The sequence below is a fragment of the Marmota flaviventris genome, chromosome 6 (assembly GCF_047511675.1).
Source record: "Marmota flaviventris isolate mMarFla1 chromosome 6, mMarFla1.hap1, whole genome shotgun sequence".
In the NCBI taxonomy this organism is placed as follows: Eukaryota; Metazoa; Chordata; class Mammalia; order Rodentia; family Sciuridae; genus Marmota; species Marmota flaviventris.
Genome location: NC_092503.1, coordinates 36,789,906 through 36,807,836, shown reverse-complemented (window position 1 = coordinate 36,807,836; position 17,931 = coordinate 36,789,906).

The window sequence follows — 17,931 nt, the reverse complement described above, 5'->3', positions numbered from 1 at the left end:
TTTCCTCATTGAGAATGTTAACTTTGACTTTTAAAGGAAATTAACTACTTTTGTTGAATTCATCACAATATTGAAGAACTGTGAATAGAAACAAATTCTCTCGTACTTTCTCACCCAATCTTACTCAGTCTGAAATCGGGTCTTGCTAAAGGGGATTTGGTTCATTTTTAGTGTAAGAAATATTGTTCCTGGGAAAGAACATTTGAGAGGGAGAGAGAAAGCAAAAATGTTCTTGCCTCATCTTTTACTACCTAAACATAGACAACTCACAGTTTTATATTCCTGCTCATCTCTCTTCCCTGAAATATTAACTATAGACATATATGTTCAACTACCTACTCAATATTTCCACATAGATGTCTAATTAACTTCTTAAATATAAATATCCAGAATGAATTCCAAGCCCAGCTCCTCTGAAAGTCTACATCTATGCTGACAACAATTTTTACCATTATGGTTTCTCAGGACAAAAAATTTGGAGTCTCCTTTCTGGAGGCATCCTCCCCTCCCTCCACTCCCTCCCCTCTCCTCCCCTCCTTCTTCTCCCCTCCTTCCCCTCCTTCTCCTCCCCTCCCTTCCCCTTCCTTTCCATTCTCTTTCCTTCCCCTCCCCCTTCCCCTCCCCTCTCCCCCCCCCCATCCTTTAAATATAACTTTTCGCTCCTGAAAAAAAATTAAAACACATTGGAGTCACACTTTTCTCTTTTCCTTATATCCTACATCCAATCCTGTGGAAAATATTTCCAGAATCTGACCAATTATAACCATTCTTGGGCTGGGGATGTGGCTCAAGTGGTAGTGTGCTTGCCTGGCATGCCTGCGGCCCTGGTTCGAGCCTCAGCACCACATACAAAGATGTTGTGTCCGCCGAAAACTGAAAAAAATAAATATTAAAATTCTCTCTCTCTCTCTCTCTCTCTCTCTCTCTCTCTCTCTCTCTCTCTCTTTCTCTCTCTCTCTCTCTCTTTAAAAAAAAAATAACCATTCTCACCACCATCCCTTGATCTATCAATATTGTCTCACTCTATAATTATTGCAAAATCTTCCTAAATGTTCTCATTTCCACTTTTTCATCCTTATATTTCCTTGTCCAGGCAGAGAAATATTTTTTGTCTACCACTTTCCAATAGTTCCATCTCAACTGAAGTAATATCTTAAATCCATACAATGGCCTAATGATCCCTCTCTGACCTACCCAGTTACTGCCTGGTTACTGACTATGCATCAGTTGGATTTGTACCCCAATTTGGATCTGTACCTCTCCCAATCTAACTCAAGCCTCCATACTTTGTCAACACTCTCAACTTTTACACTACACTATCTGGAACTCACAACTTATTATCTCAATAAATCCAATATTCACCACCTCTTTTATATAAATCCAGCATATTTTGTATACCCTTTAGTTGATGGCCTTTTCTTCCACTAACAGAGAGGAGGTAGATATTCTCTCTGCCCTTTATTGCCTCTTCTAAATTCCTCCTTCACATCTATATCACATAGTTACTTTTAAGTACATGCAAACAGACTCTGCTATGTGATAACCTCACCTCCTCACAGCTGTTGTTATTATGATTATACTAAGTTCTTAAATGGCAAGGTTGCTTCTTACTCATGGCGACGTGACTTGATGAATCTAAAATAGTTTTTTTTTCCCTTAAGTAGGTGCTCAATAATTCTTGTTGAATTGAAGAATTGTAACTTCTTAGTATTTATAACTTTTGTTGAATAAATGAATTCTGTTTTTGTAAGTCAGAGTTTTCTATATCTAACACATTCAAAGCAAGACATGCCTAAGCAAGAGACAAACAACGTACAAAAATCTTTCAATTTTGAAATAAATGTATTTATACACACATACATGCATACACACGCACACACTCGACAGAGAGACATACCTATGCCCCACCCAAGAAACCCTACTTAGAATTTCTGGAAGACAATTTTGAAAACTGTTCTTGTAGGAGATGTGGCTGAGAATTTTCTCCACTTCTTACCAGTAGACACAATTTTTATACTCCATCCATAGAGAGATATATGTAGATAATATTTGTAATCTTCTGCTTGAATTAATATTTAGGAAATATAATTCAAGAAGTAGAATTGGAAAAGCCTGCAGATCAGTGATAATTATAGAAAAAAATGTTTAGTAAAATGTTTTAAAAGAATATAATTTAATATGGATCTACTTTATTTAAAATTGATTTATATCATATATTTAATGTGATTTGGATATATGAAAAAAAATTTCCAATATAGTATTTTTCCTAAGATTGCTGAATACAAAAAGACCAGGAAATATTAGTATGTATTTGATATTGTTAGTTCTTGGCCCATCACATATATTGTGTCATATGAGTAAGTGCCAGCCAAATAAAGATAACTTAACAATGTAAAAGTAATATTACAGCTCTAGAAAGATTATTTAAGGTCACAAAAGATGTTCAAAATGAATTTTTGTTTGTCAATCTTGGTGTTAATCACAGTGGAATAGCACTAGTTTTACTTAGCTAATCCATGTCTCTTCCATTTTCAGAGAAAACTAAGAAACCACACCTTGTTCTCAGAAAAGATTTAATAACCAAGAACTGAAAAGAGATTGAAATGTCAAGTAATATTTTTCATATTAAAATGAAAAGCACTGGACAAGAGGCAAAAATACTGAGCACTGCTGAATCAACTTATTTAAGTTCTTGTATTAATTTTACCACTAAATTGCTATAGGGAAAATAAAAACTGTCTTTGTAAATAAGCCTATTCTGAATTTTGACAGAATTATCCAGCCAAATAATAATTAATAATAATAATAATTAAAGATGAGTGAATCCTTGCTTTGAATGTGTTATACATAAGAACTCTGGCCTATAAAGACAAAAAATAATTCACTCATTCAGCAAAAATAATTTTAATATCAAAACACTGTAATAGGTATTCAAGACTACTACCTAACCCCCCACACCAAAAAAATTATGTCACTCTAGTCCATTGGATTTATGGTCTAATAGAGAAGGCATGAACATTCAGAAACAAAGTGAATATATTTATTAAACATATTTTGAGTAAATCTCCAAAATCTCTTTGGGATATTTCTCTGTGTTTTTTTTTTTTTTTTTTTTGTAACTATAAGAAACTTTAAAGAAGAGATAGAATCTAGCTGGGCTTGAACAATAAATAAAAAAATAATGAAGCACAAGAATCATTCTTAGAAGTGTTCTGAAGTGAACAAGATAGTGTTTTTTTTTATATCAACCACAAGATTTCATATCATTGCATGTCATGTGATCCATGCAATTTTTAATATATGTTTACCTCAAGCTTTCTGAGTGAGAAATGGGGAAAGTATGATCTTATCTATCTGTTATAATTATAGATATGATCATATAAAATAATAAAAAGTAATGCCTACAGAAGTACTCTGGAAACTGCAAAGAACCATGAATATTCTCCAGGCACTTTTAGTGTGGAAAAATGATGTAAGTTAAGGTCCAGAGGCACCCATGAGCCCAGTGTAAGGAAGGGGTAGTGCTGACAGTAAAAACTTGAATTTAATTGTTATTAGAGTAACGTGAAATCAAGTTAGATAGATCTAACTGGAGTCAAATGATTTTGTTTTCCATCTTGGAAAAACAGTTGGAGTTATTTTAATAAGTAATATAAAAGTATGCTAAGCAGTTGCCGTTGAGAAAAAAGAGACAAGTCAAAGAACAATGTTTTTCTGCTAAAAAATATGCAGCTTAATGAAGGCAAGAAGAGATTGAATAGTAAATACTGTAAGATTTCAAAAATGATTTGCTAAAGATCTGTGCTGAAATACAGTCTATAGTAATGGAAAGGAAGTAAATTTGAGAGGTTTGTGATAACAAGATTAACTTGGCTGAATAGCTGCACTAATAAGTTCATATATTCCAAGAGGATATCCAAAACATCATACTGTTTTTATGCACTCGAGAACAAAAAAAATTACTTGAAACTTTTAAGGGAGTTTTATTAGTACATCTTCCACTGCTATAATGAAATACCTGAAACTGGGTGTTTTAGTATTTAAAAGAGTCCAAAATTAGGCAACTGTTAGAGTCTGTAAACAAGTCAGGATGGCACCTGGCATTTTGCCAGAGAAATGTTAGAGTCTGTAAACAAGTCTGGATGGTGCCTGGCAAAATGCCAGAGGGAGTGGTTTATTAAGTAATGCCAGCGAGCCATTAAGTGTGGAGATTCCTTATTGGTTGACTGATGTATCTAGTTTATGCTAATTAAGATAAGCTGTGCAAAATGTATAAATACCTCTGTTGTCCTACAATAAACGGCTTCCACTCCTGCTGTATCAATGTACACAAGTTGCTCGTCACCCCCCGGTTACTTTGCTGCAGCCGGCCTGTGGCAGGCAACCCCATTGATTTGTCCTCTGGTGAGGGGCCTACTTGCCCCATCATAACATGGCAGATGGCATCCTGGCAAGGGTACCTGCAAAAGGGAGCAACCCCATGCTGAAGCAGAAAGCCCTCAGAGACCAGAAGGGGCAGGTTTGTTCTTTTTCTGACAGCACACTTTAATAGGAACTAACTCACTCCTCAAGACCAGCCTCAATTCTTTCCTAGGGCAGCCTCCCCAGTGACATAATAGCCTGCCTTCCACTCGGTCTCACTTCTTTAAGGTTTCACCACTTCCTTGCATTTCTGAACTAAGGACAAAGTTTCCAACACCTGAGTCCTCAAGGGAAAAAATACATCCAAAGGACATTAAGAGTAGAAAGCCTAAGGAGATAGAAAATGAGAAGAGGTCTCAAAATGACAAAATTTGTTTCATCGCATTGATATGCTTGGAAAAATGAAGATAAAGTTTGAGTAAAATAAGAATATTGAAGGAATGAACATAGCATTATAATGGAAATGTTAAGACACTGTGAATTATTTGTGTGAGAAACAGAGGGAAAGGTTATTCCTACATGTTAGAGAGTTATTCAGAATAACAATAAGAAATAAGTGAAGAATGAGAAAAGGGACAGTAAGCAAAGCTACTGCTTCTCCTCTTTCAGTTATTTTAGTAATTTTAAACTTGAAATAATAAGACTATTGAAATAGCAATGATTAATATAAGGAAACTTTTGAATGAATCTTCAAAAGTATTCAGATAACAAATGAGAGTACCAATGTCCAGTGAAATGGTAAGCAAAAGAAAAGGAATCAAGGAAGAATTCTTTAAAGAAAGAGGGACTGATAGAAGGAATGAGATCAGTATTTTCTTTTCGTATTTTTTAGGATATAAAACTTCCTCTCTCTCTCTTTTGTACTACATGATGCACTTTTTCTGTTTTTCAATGTGGCACATTGAGGCTCAAGGAGGTACTTGAGCACAAATGAATAAATAAGTAAATAAATCCAGGAATTGCAATTCTTCTTAGAGAATAGACCAAACCTCCAACAGGCACAGGCACCATTGCTTACTGTGGATGTCAGAAGACCTTAGGGAACTTGGTGAGATGGAATTGGACACTTTCAGGAAGGATCAGATATGTAAGTGGGAGGAAAATTAATATTTATTAAATGCTCATTAGACTCCCTCTAGTTACTTTGTGTCTATCTTACTGAGATATATAGTGTAAAAAGCGAATCCAAAAATGTTTCAAAATATAAAATCTTTTCAGGGTCTACATGATGCTACCAGTGGAAAATTCTACACCTGACCTCATGTGCTGGATCACAATCAAAATGCACAAAAATATTAAAATTATTTTTTATTAGAATTTCGTTAAGGCTATGTGTATAAGGAATAAGTGAATATTTTCTTTAGACTATATCCCATCTCCCAAGATATCTCATTATGTATATGTAAATATTCTAAAATCTAAAAATTCTGAAATCTGAAACAGTTCTGGTCCCAAGCATTTCAGATAAGAAATATTCAACTTATACAACTCTCACTTTTTTAAAGAGTCCCAAACAAATAATTTTCTAAAAGAAAATGCTAATGTAGCAATGTAGGTATTTATATTTGGATATGAGAAACTCCAAAGCCTATGATCTTTCCTATTACATTTTTAAAAATCCTTTTCTCTAAAATAGAGCTATGGGAATAGATGTTCTTTAAATTTTCTTCTAACTCTAACATTCTTCATTGAGTGAGTACTGTATTGGTGAACTAACTTACTCTTTCATTGCTGGTAAAGTAGGGTTTTTAAATGAGCCTTTAGACCAGTACTAGCAATACCTGCTATTCTCCAAGTTCCGCTGCTTTCTAAACTCCCAAATACCCTATCCTTGAATTACTGTAAAGGAGTATTCTTAATTTCATATGTTTGTCATATTTCATTTTGGAAAAAAAACATCTTCCTTGTCTGAATATTTACTCTTTCTCTGAACAGTAGTAGCAGAATTTAGGCCTTCAATAAGTAATGATCCAGAAAACAATAAATATGCTTTGCAAAATTCAGGCAATATGATTCCACTACAGAGGTAAAAAACACCCAAACTGCAGCTTCATGAGTTCTATATTATACAAAAATTTAAAAAAGAAAGAAAGAGAGAAAGAAAGAAAGAGAGAGAGAGAGAGAAAGAATCAAACTACAAAATGATAGGGTTTCAAAAGCCCTTTTTAAAATATTATTTATTTATTCTAATTTGTTATATATGACAGCAGCATGCAATTCAATACATATACAATTCAATACACATATAGAGCACAATTTTTCAAGTCTCTGGTTGTACACAAAGTAGAGTCACACCATTTGTGTCTTCATACATGTACTTAGGATAACAATGTCCATCTTATTCCACTATCTTTCCTGCCTCCATGCCCTCTCCTTTTGCCTCCCTCCCCTTTGCCCTATCTAAAATTCCTCCATTCCTCCCATGTTCCCCTCATTCCCATTATGCATCAGCATCCGCATATCAAAGAAAATATTTGGCCTTTGGTTTTTGGGGATTGGCTAACTTCATTTAGCATAATATTCTCCATCTACATCCATTTGCCTGCAAATGCCATGGTTTTATTCTCTTTTAATGCTGAGTAATATTCCATTGTGTAAATATACCAGTTTCCCTAATCATTCATCTATAGAAGGGCATCTGAGTTGGTTTTACAATTTAGCTATTGTGAATTGTTCTGCTATAAACACTGATGTGGCTGTGTCCCTGTAGTATGCTGTTTTTAAGTCCTTTGGATATAAACCGAGAGAGGGATAGCTGGGTCAAATGGTGGTTTCATTCCAAGTTTTCCAAGGAATCTCTATAGTGCTTTCCAGATTGATTGCACCAATTTGCAGTCCCACCAAAAATGTATGAGTGTGTCTTTCTCCCCACATCCTTGCCAACACTTATTGTTGTTTGTATTCTTAATAAATAGCTGTCATTCTGACTAAAGTGAGATGAAATCTTAGAGTAATTTTGATTTACATTTCTCTGATTTCTAGAGATGTTGAACATTTTTATATCCTCTTCTCAGAAGTATCTGTTCAGTTCCTTGGTCCATTTATTGATTGGGTTATTTGGATTGTTTTTGTTTGTTTGTTTTATGTTAAGATTTTTTGATTGTTGAAAATCCCTTTTTGAGAATACTCACCAACCCTTGGACTGAAGTAGCCAAGGTAGAGGAACATTAGTCAGAGGACTGAGTAAATGCATGAGTTTGGAAATGAGGCTATCAGGACAAAACCTTGGCTCTTAATATCAATAATTTCAGGTCTTATTCTGAGTCTTCTCATCTGTAAAATGGGGATAATTATAACACAGTTATTGAAAGGACTTAATAATTTAATGCATATAAAGCACTTACCATACTGTCTGGCCCAGAGTAATTACTCAATAAGATCTTGTTGCTACTGCTGTTATCTTCACCGTTGTCAGTATTTTCCACACCATCATTATTGTCCTTCTTGTTATTCAGGGTTAGTCTGCAGGAACACTGGAACCTGGGACTCATGAGTCCCAATTCAATATTCTTTCACTTTCATATCAGGCACTCCACAGAACTTCAAGTTAATGTCAGTGAACCGGAGTGCAACTCAAAAAATATTCTCTCATTTCTTGGGGATGTCCCTCAACACCGGAAATTCTCTTTCAGTAAAAACCATCATATATGTACTTACACATCATATATGTACTGACATATATGTACCATCATATATGTACTTACACAGCCCTTAGGACAGTATTAGGATGAATGCTCTGAAAGAGAAGCAGTCATTACACCGCACTACAGATAGCAGTGTCACAGTGTTGAGATAGTCAGATACACAATCTCTTGGAAGCAAATTGAAATTGATATTTTTTAATCAGTCCAATTGCTTGTGGCACCAACTCTTTTTCAATTCTCCCACATTCTTCAGATGGTAATAATGAAAGCCTCCATTTCTATAGCACTATATGGTTTACAGAAAAATCTTCATGTACATTTTTCCATTTGATTCTCGCAGATTACTATTCAGCAGGCAGAGTATTATTGTACTTACTCAAGTGGGGGATATTGAACCCAAGAAGTGTCTTAGAGCAGCTGAATCTATATTCAGACTCCAAATTCTGATTACAAAATTCTGGTTCTAAGTACATATGTGCTCTTCCTACTATAAAAAGCTCCCCTGAGCTTGATTTCGTACATACATAGACAATCCATTATGAAATAGTCAAAATGATTTTTATTTTCAGATCGGGTCCAAGTGTGAAAGATTTGCTAAGTGAAGTCTTAGAGTGACTGACACATGTTAGCATCCTGTGAAATAAGTTAATAGACATACAGAGATAATCAGTCTGGTCTTCCGGAGGTCATTTAGTTGCACTCCTGCCAGACAGAACTAAACACCTGGGAAGATAGAGCTAGGACTCTTTCCTCAAGTCCTGGCAGTATAGATAGTAAACTTTCTAGTAAAAAAGAAACCTGACAGAGCAAGCAAGCAGTGATCATCTTTTTAACTTTTTATCAAGACTTCTGTGCAACATCTGATTCTGCAATCTGTCATTACCCAAAGCCAAAAAAGGAAGAGACAGTGGGAGTCAAATCCCTTGTAGAAAGCAGTGGAGTTGTTGGGGGCTTTGTTCCCTTCTTTGTGCCAAATGGGATGGGACTCTGGCAGCAACACTTTGAATAAATCGTGAAAACAGTTCTAAGGGCCAAGAAATTACTTCATACGGGAGAGGGAGGAAGAGAAGGAGGCGCTGGATCCCTGGGGCAATCAATTTATGTGCTGTGGTATGAGATTTGATTATCTTTATCTGATTTGTATAACTTCAAATGCTATTGGTCACAAAACACCCTGAATTTTTAAGATCTGTGACTCACTTTTTAACCTGGTGACCTGTCTCTACATACTGGTTATGAGTTCAATTTCCTCAAGCAATTCAGCATGAATTAGCTCCATATTCCCTGAGAACATTATCTTGTCTTTTCCTAAGTATCATTGGTTTTCATTCCTGAGTTCTGCAACATTAACTCATTTTCAAACAAGCCAAAATAATAACAGCAGGTTATAGTATAAAAAATGTTGAATTTGATATAGTGGGATGTAAGTTGAGGTCCTGGTTTTGTCATTAACCAATTGTATGGCATTGATCATGTTATTTTCATCTCCCTGGTGCTCAGGTTTTTTTTTTCTTTGTTCAAAAATGTTTAATTTCTAAGTCTTTAATACATTTTGAGATTCTACAAATTTATGACTGCCAAACAATCCACAGGATTTCTCCTAGTGTCAAACTCTGAGGTACTATTTCTAAGAGATAGCTCTTTGCATTCTGATAAAAGAGTGAAAGAATCCAGACTCTCTGAGAAATATAGTTAAGGCTATATTCTCTTCCAAAGTGTTTCATCTCTGGTGAATTGAATAAAGAGAAAATCAGTGAATATTTTATGTTTTTGTACCAAACTTGCTTTAATTCACAACTTATAAGAATAAACAAAATCACATAGTAAAATTGAAATATCAAAAAATCAAAATAAGAAAATTATTAATAAAATAGAATATTAAGACCATACAGGGAAATAGAACAAAGACATGTATAGATTGAAAATTCTTATGCAATCACTCACATTTGACATCATGTCAGTCCTCAGACTATGCTTTCCCCAGGCTTAAATATCACAAATTGTTATATGGAGGTATTTTTATGGGTTTTGTTGTTGTTGTTGTTATTTTTATGGTTTTCAATGTCATATATTTTCAAATATAGGTGGTCTTTTATTATCAAATATCTATCTAACTCAAGAAAAGGTTTTCAAAAACCTTCCTATTTCTAAGAACCCAAATAATAGTTGAAGCACTTAGGGTTGGGCAATTTGCATGTCTTATGAAAATAATAAATGTTTCATACCTTTTAATGCATCTCATCCATTAGAAAAGTTTCAAATCTATGGCCTGGGTCTTGGTCAAAATTGTTTTCAAAAATACACTTCCCAAGTGTATATTACAATTCAATATTTGTCACTATACTGTCAAACCAGAAGATACAAATCAAGTAAAAGCTCAATGGCCATCTGTTAGGAATCTTTATAGAGGATGTTCATGCTTTGGGAAAAGTTTTACTTCTTTTCATAAAAGCTAGTGAAAACAGTGTGAACTTCAACCCTGTGGAGCAGTTTTCAGGCCTGAGATAGAATCCAGGAGCCTGGCTCTTTCAGATTTGTTTTGCAGAGCACCGAACAACAGATACAAGCCAAGCAGCAAAAACACATATAATCCTGGGATTATCAGTCACTATCTGAGGAATATTATTGGGCAGAAGATGCAAGAAACAAAAGTGAAGACATAGACAGGAAACGATACAAAAGGTCAGAAGCTGAAGAGATCATGAAGAGGTCAGAAACCAGAATAATGAGTAGTGTGCCATGAAATGTTTATGATAGTGCTATATTGTCTGTGAATGGATGAAGCAAGGCTGCTAGAACCATTTGGGGGTTTTTGAATGGTAGGTAGATTGGTCATGTTAGAAGAGTATTAGGCTGGATATTACTACCACAGGTATTCAACAGGGACAGGTAGAACCACTTACCAAGAGAAATATCAAACCCTAGGGCCTTAGGAGGCCACCATAGCACTGCTGTTCTGTCAGACTATGTAATAAGCTTCTCAGACCACTCGATGACCTAAGTGTAGGATATCTAGAGGACAGGCTTTTCTTTAGAGAGTATTGTTTTAATTTTTATTTCTTATATTATATTCATGTACTCTGAGGCATGCTGGAGAAAGTTCACACTGACTTGTAATAATCCATGATGTACATCCCTTCCCAACTTTGTGTCTAATGACATCACATTGGTAGTTGGATATTGACTATGTTAGACAAGGGATTTACACAATTACAAAAGTTGGCAAATGCCAAAAATCAGGGCTTCTCATTTTTAAAATCAGGGGTTTTTTATGTTTTACTTTTTAGAGAAACAGTTTTAAACTTCTGTCAGCACATCACTCATTAATGAAGAGTTAAATAATTTTTTATGCTCTTTAACCCATAAATAACAGTCTAAAAGTAAAGAAAACCATGTAACTTCCAGTTATGTATGATGGATAGAAAATATGTATTTATCTTTTCTCCTGTATAAAATCATGCACACACACACACACACACACCCCACAGTAAAGGAATAAAAAGGACAAAAGAAAGGGAATAATTAAAGCCATAAGGAAGATCTCAAAAAACTTCCAAAAATACAAAACAGATGGATGGTAGTAACCTTCCTAGCTGAGTGGAGATGGCAAACTCAACCACACTCAGTCTTCCAGGTTGGCATCATTCTGCCGCCTGGAGTCCTACTGATAGTACACTTAATTTAATTCCTTATGAGACAAATTGAACAGATTTGTCTCAGCTTCTGTTGATCAGATTGATCAGAGGGGCCATTCAAGTCGCCTACTCATGAGAAAATTAAACAGAAGCCAAACTGGTGTCAAAAACAGTGTTTATATTATTGGAAGATAATTCACAACTGAGTTTCTTCCATTTTTTCACATCTGTGAGCAGAGTAATTTTTACAGACTATGATTTAAAAGATATTTGTAAAACAGGGAGCATTGGTATAGACAAACAATGTTTCCTTCTGACCAAAGGAGAGGGCAAGTTTGGTTATTGTCCTGTATGGCTACCTTCACAGCAGCCATTGTAGTACAGGGGAATAATTACTGCATATGATAAAAGATTCAGGTTCCCTAATCTCAGGACCCTTACCTTTAAATGTGTCACTGTATGTACAGGTATTACCTAACTCCTATTTGCACTGTCTTCTCAGGATTGGGGCATGGGAAACCAGCATGAAAAAATAAATGTTGATAATCTGTCTATTGCTTTTGCTAATAATCCAGTCCTTTGTCTCTGAAACAGGAATCCTACGTCTTCTGCCTACATCCATGAAACTGGCAAATTAACTTGTTAGCTTCTAAGTAGGGCAAAAATCTCCACAAGGATTTTAAAAATAATCAAAAATAGATTGCTTATAAAAACTATCATAACAGACTCACCTCTGTTCTTCCAAGTACCTTCAGGAGCTAAGTGATACTTAGACTTACAATAGATGTGAGAGAACTTAAAAGGGCAAACTAATCTATACAAGTGCTACAGGTAATGTTTTTCTATTATATTTTAGATACCAAAACATTGGCTATCTATGACTACTTTCAAAAACTTCTGCATATCTACTAAAAATAAACTCAGTCATACCTAAAGATACATTGAATACATTAACTCTATCCTAAACCAGATTTCCCTAGTTGATAGAACTTGGGTTTAGAATTCCTATGCTTTGTCCCCTTTGACTCAGTTTCACATCAGTTATACTGGATCTCTATTCCAATTTGCACTTGGTTTTTATTAATGTCCTTGGGATGTTCAGCAGAGTTGCAAATCTCAAAAGGTAATGATGTAAATCGGGTTGTATGGACATGTTGCTTTTCACTTATCACATCAGCAATACTCAATTCATTTATCCCGGTTAGTACTGTAAGCCTTTTAAAATAAATGTAGAGGGGCTAAGGTTCTGGCTCAGCAGTAGAGCACTTGCCTCGCATGTGAGAGGCCCTGGGTTCAATCCTCAGCACCACATAAATAAATAAAAAATAGAGATATTGTGTTCAATTACAACTAAAAAATAAATATTTTAAAATAAAATAAAATAAAATAAATGTAGAGACCATGAACCATGCTTATATGGCATTCCTCAAAGGGGTTCTTTGAAATATTTTCAAATCCCTTTTTAAAAGGTTATCAGCATTAAAATTAGCTTGGGGCTGCCATGCCAGAATATAGATGAAGAAAGACGCAGGGAGAGATGATGAAGTATCCTAACACAAAAATATTAGAAAAGAAACTAAATGTAGGGACTCTAGTTAAATATCAGGCAAAGAGGAAAGGAAGCCAATAAATTCCAGAGTCTGTAAGAGAGGAGACTGAGAGGCAAAGAGGAACAGTGCATGTGGTAGACTGAGACAAGAACCCTAATATTCACCAAATTTAAAGTATTATGTTTTATCACTTTCGTGTTCAATCAACCTGATCAGTACAAATGCACCACTCTATTCGCTTCAGCAAATCTCCGCCAATACTCAGCAAGCTTCAGCTTAAACACATCACGGAGATGTTTACATTCAGTAGGGAAACTTGAGAGTTTTCATCAGGATATACAAAACTTGAGCCTGGAAGTCTGTGGTCTAACAAGTCCTCCCACTCAAAAGCAAAAGCATTATTGGGAAGAGGCTGCTTAAGCAGGGACAAAAAGAACTGAGACACTTCAGAGACAAAGGGAAATGGCACACTCATCCAAACCAATCTATGTAATGCATCAAACCATCCTCCCGGCCACACCAAATTAGCCAAGACCAGATTTATATACTCACTTGACTCAGTGTCACAGAAAAAAGGAAATTGTTTATTTCAACAACTACATACTAGAATCGTGGTCATGGTATTATTCCGGGCTTCAAAATAGTATGATTATTACTATCAATAGAATTTTTTTCCTAGAATTTATGATATTTTAAATTGTAATTTTCTTTTTAGTTTATAGTATTTCCTTCTGTATTGTTTATGCTAGGAAAGTCATTGATCATCTTCTATATTTAAATCAGTGTTCTCTGCACGGCATACAAAGAGAATGAGTAACATAAAATTTCTGCCCTAAAGGAGCTCAGAGTGGGCAGTTATCTTTGGAAACAGACCATCACAGAAGCAAATAGATATTACCACTCCAAAAAAAATATTTAGGTTGTTAGTTGGTTTAATTTGCCATATTTATTAAGTGATTTGACCAACCTATCAGCATAAACGACATTTTATAAATATGTATGTACATGTATGATAAGTATACAATTGCTACATGTATAGTAAGTATATAATTACTACTATTCTTTTACAAGGTTGAAAGTAAAGCAAAATTACAAGTGGCTAAATTCATTCCTGTCATTCACTGTTATTAAATTGTAAACTTACAGACATATAAGAACTAGACTGGATTAAAAATTAATAGTAATAATAACTTGTGGTTTTTCTATAACTACTATAATCCTCTTCTCCAGTCATGCATCTACTTGGTCACTCACTTCCACCTATGCAAAGAAGCTGCTAAGTCAATCTCATTGTGAATCCATTGTCATCGTGAGATTAGCATTTTTTTAAAAAGTCTATCCAAGTAAAATTTCAACAGTATGGCCAGTGTAAAAGGATAATAATAGATGTTGAAGACCTGTCCTTGCAGTCACCACAAAACATCTGACAGTCATGTGATTTCTTTATTGTTGGGGTGTATCCTTAAGATAGCCATCTCTGTTGCTCACTAGATGGTTATTATATTGAGATATCAGGCCATAGACAAACTATGACTAAGAAATATACATCAGAGCTATATAGGTAGTCTTAGCAACATGAATACAAGTGGAAAGATCTTATCTAGAAGGCAGTAGACTTTTTTTCAGACAGTAAAGCCACTTTATGTTCATTCATATATGATCTGTACTTAATATTGAGAGCAGTCTGAGATGGGAAAGCAATAAGTGAAATCTAAATACAAGCAACAAATTTTCATAAATATTGCAAATTTTATGATTTCCAAACTTATTTGACAAAAGCTAAGACACCCAGTCTTCAGTCAAATTAAGGTCACTGATCCCTTTTTAAGATCACTGATCCCTTTACCCATCTTTTCTTTCCTTGAATGTTAACAACCCCACCCCACATGCATTGTTTCAGTTGCTGCTCTGCATAGCCTACACCTCTGTAGTCCAACACTTTTGTTGTTTTTGACAATTCCAAGTACCTGGTCTTTTTGCAGTATCTATTTAGAAAACCTCCCATCTTGTTGAGAGAGAGAGAGAGAGAGAGAGAGAGAGAGAGAGAGAGAGAGACTCAATCATGTGCTATTTATATTTTGAAAGTTGTTACCCTACAAATTTATGAATTCTGGTTTCTTGTCTCAACTGTGCCTGGTTCTTGTCCCCCACCATCACCATCCTTTGCTCATGTTAGCCATTCCAAATCTTTGCAACTTGCCTTGAGCTATGTGTTCAGTCCCACCTGTCACTTTCCAGCAGATGATTCTTCCTAACTACGTCCCTACCTTATTTTTGTCTGTGCATACATAGCAAGCTTTCTGAAATGTGAATCTTCCCTCCAATTGGTTTGTTACTACTGCTCTGGAGTAGTCAGTGATCATTTCTTCTGGATTATTATAATTTTCTACTGATCCACCTACCTATATTCTTGCTTTTTCCTGGCATCTGTCCCTTCATATGCAACATATCCATTCATTATTGCTGGTAACTCCCAAATCCATATCTCTTACCCTGACTGCTCTTCTAAATTACAGGTCCTTCATTGTAGTTATCTCCTGAATATCTCCAAATGGACATGCTGCAGACTCCACATGTCCAATATATCAAAATCTGAAAATTTTAATTTCCTGCACTATAACCTACTCCACCACTGCACTAAGTTATTGAATCAATAGTGCAAATTGGAATCTGTTAGTCATTGTAGGCTTTTTCCTCTTATTCATCAATCTCTCCTAGACATCATGCATAATTACTAAGCACTCCTATTTTATTTCGCAAATATCTATTGAATATCCTATTCTCCTCCAAAATCTCCTCTTTCCAATGTCCAAATCTTCATCACTTTGGGTTAAGATTGTTAATAAAACCTACTACACATTATTACTTTCTCAAGCTCAGTGCCTATTGGTGTATCTTTCCTGGCAACACCAGAGCAATACTTCTGAAACATATATACATGACTCAGTTAAAAAAAAAAAAAAAGGCTGGAAGTCTCTGATAAATCTTCTTGCTGATCTTCGTCAATTTAAAACTGAAAAAATGGGACTGGTAATTAAGACTGGCAGGAAACTAACACCACAATTTAGAATACATTTAGAAATAATTCTCAATAATGCACTCAACTGTACTACCAGAGTCCAAAAACTCCTGACCACCAGAAAGAAAAGGCCAGGATATGCATTTGTTGAGTACTTAACACATGTCAAGGAATGTACATATTAGGTAGAAAATGAATTCATCATTATTGGATCAAAAATGAATGATTAAGAGGATCAAATTATTGGATCAAAAATGAATGATTAAGAGGGTAATATACTATATCCCTGGTGTCAGGTGCTGGTTTTGTGATCAGACTGAAGCTTTCTCTCACATTCACTTCTCAACCCCACCATTAGGACATTCCTGTCCATTTCTTGTCTAAGTCTGCAAACTGTTGCAAACAAGGTAGAAATAGAGTATGAATGATGAGGTCACATTTATTTCTAAAAGCTATGCTTCTTTCAAGTGAGTCATTAGAGTTATAGGTAGATACAAGGTTTGTGGAAGAAGGGAATATTGAAGATTGTAGTATTTAATGTACTCATGTGCTCAAAATTACTTACAGCAGGCAATGTCATGTAAGAGTAGATTACATCTTAAATAGTGACACTAAACAGCTGCAGACAGTAAATATTGGGGACAACTCTGCACCAACCAATGATTATAGTTATGAGTCTGGGAATTGGAATTAATCATCACTAAATGAAATAAATTCTGAAGGCAAAAGGAAACACATACAGACAGTGCATTGCCAAACATCAAAAGTAGATAAAAAGAAAAAGAAAAAAAATCTTGAGCTCTGAAAAAATAAGTGATGTCAATGTGAGGAATGTTACATCGAATTAAATGTCCAATGAAAGAGATAGAACTTTGAAAAAAAAAATGTTTCAAATGTAAATATTTGGTATCTTAATTAGGACACAAGAAGTTACAACATTTATGAAACAGAAGAGAAAGCCATAAAATGAGATGAAAATCCAGCAGAATCACCAAAAAGGAGATACAGACGAAATTACGGAGGATTTCTTTCTTAAGTTAAACTGCTTTAAAAGACTTAAAATACACATCAGAGAGCATAAATGACATCTGTAACCCTGGAGGAATTCAAACTAATGATGCAGTGGACATGACTTGAAATATTCTCACAAAATACTGTGGAAAAGAAAAGAAGTAAATGCTAGATATGTAGGAGTGGTAATGAAGATCTAATAAGCAATGATAGTTGACAGAGACATCTTTCAAAGAACATTACAAACATTTGCATGTTTGACTTCCTAGATAATGCATGCTTTTATTTACAGATATGGCAGCTGAGTAGAAAAAGGTACAATGAGTAGTAAACCCAAGGTCACAAAGCTGGTAGAGAAAGAGAAGATTGCAAACTAGGTCAGTGAACTTCACAGTCTGCTTCACCACTATGCTGTAATGTCCCTCACAAAGAACTTCTAGGGGAAAAAAAGGAAAAAAGGAGGGAGAGAGAGAGAGAGAGAGGATTTAACTGAAAGGATTTGAAAAGTAAAATCAAATCAAATATCAGAATAAATCCATAAAAATAAACAAAAAAAATAGATAAAATTTTTTACATGATGAAAATAAAGAATAGCTTACATAAGCTTTCTTTCTGCAGTAACAATTGGCAAAAGCAATTGAGAGAAACTT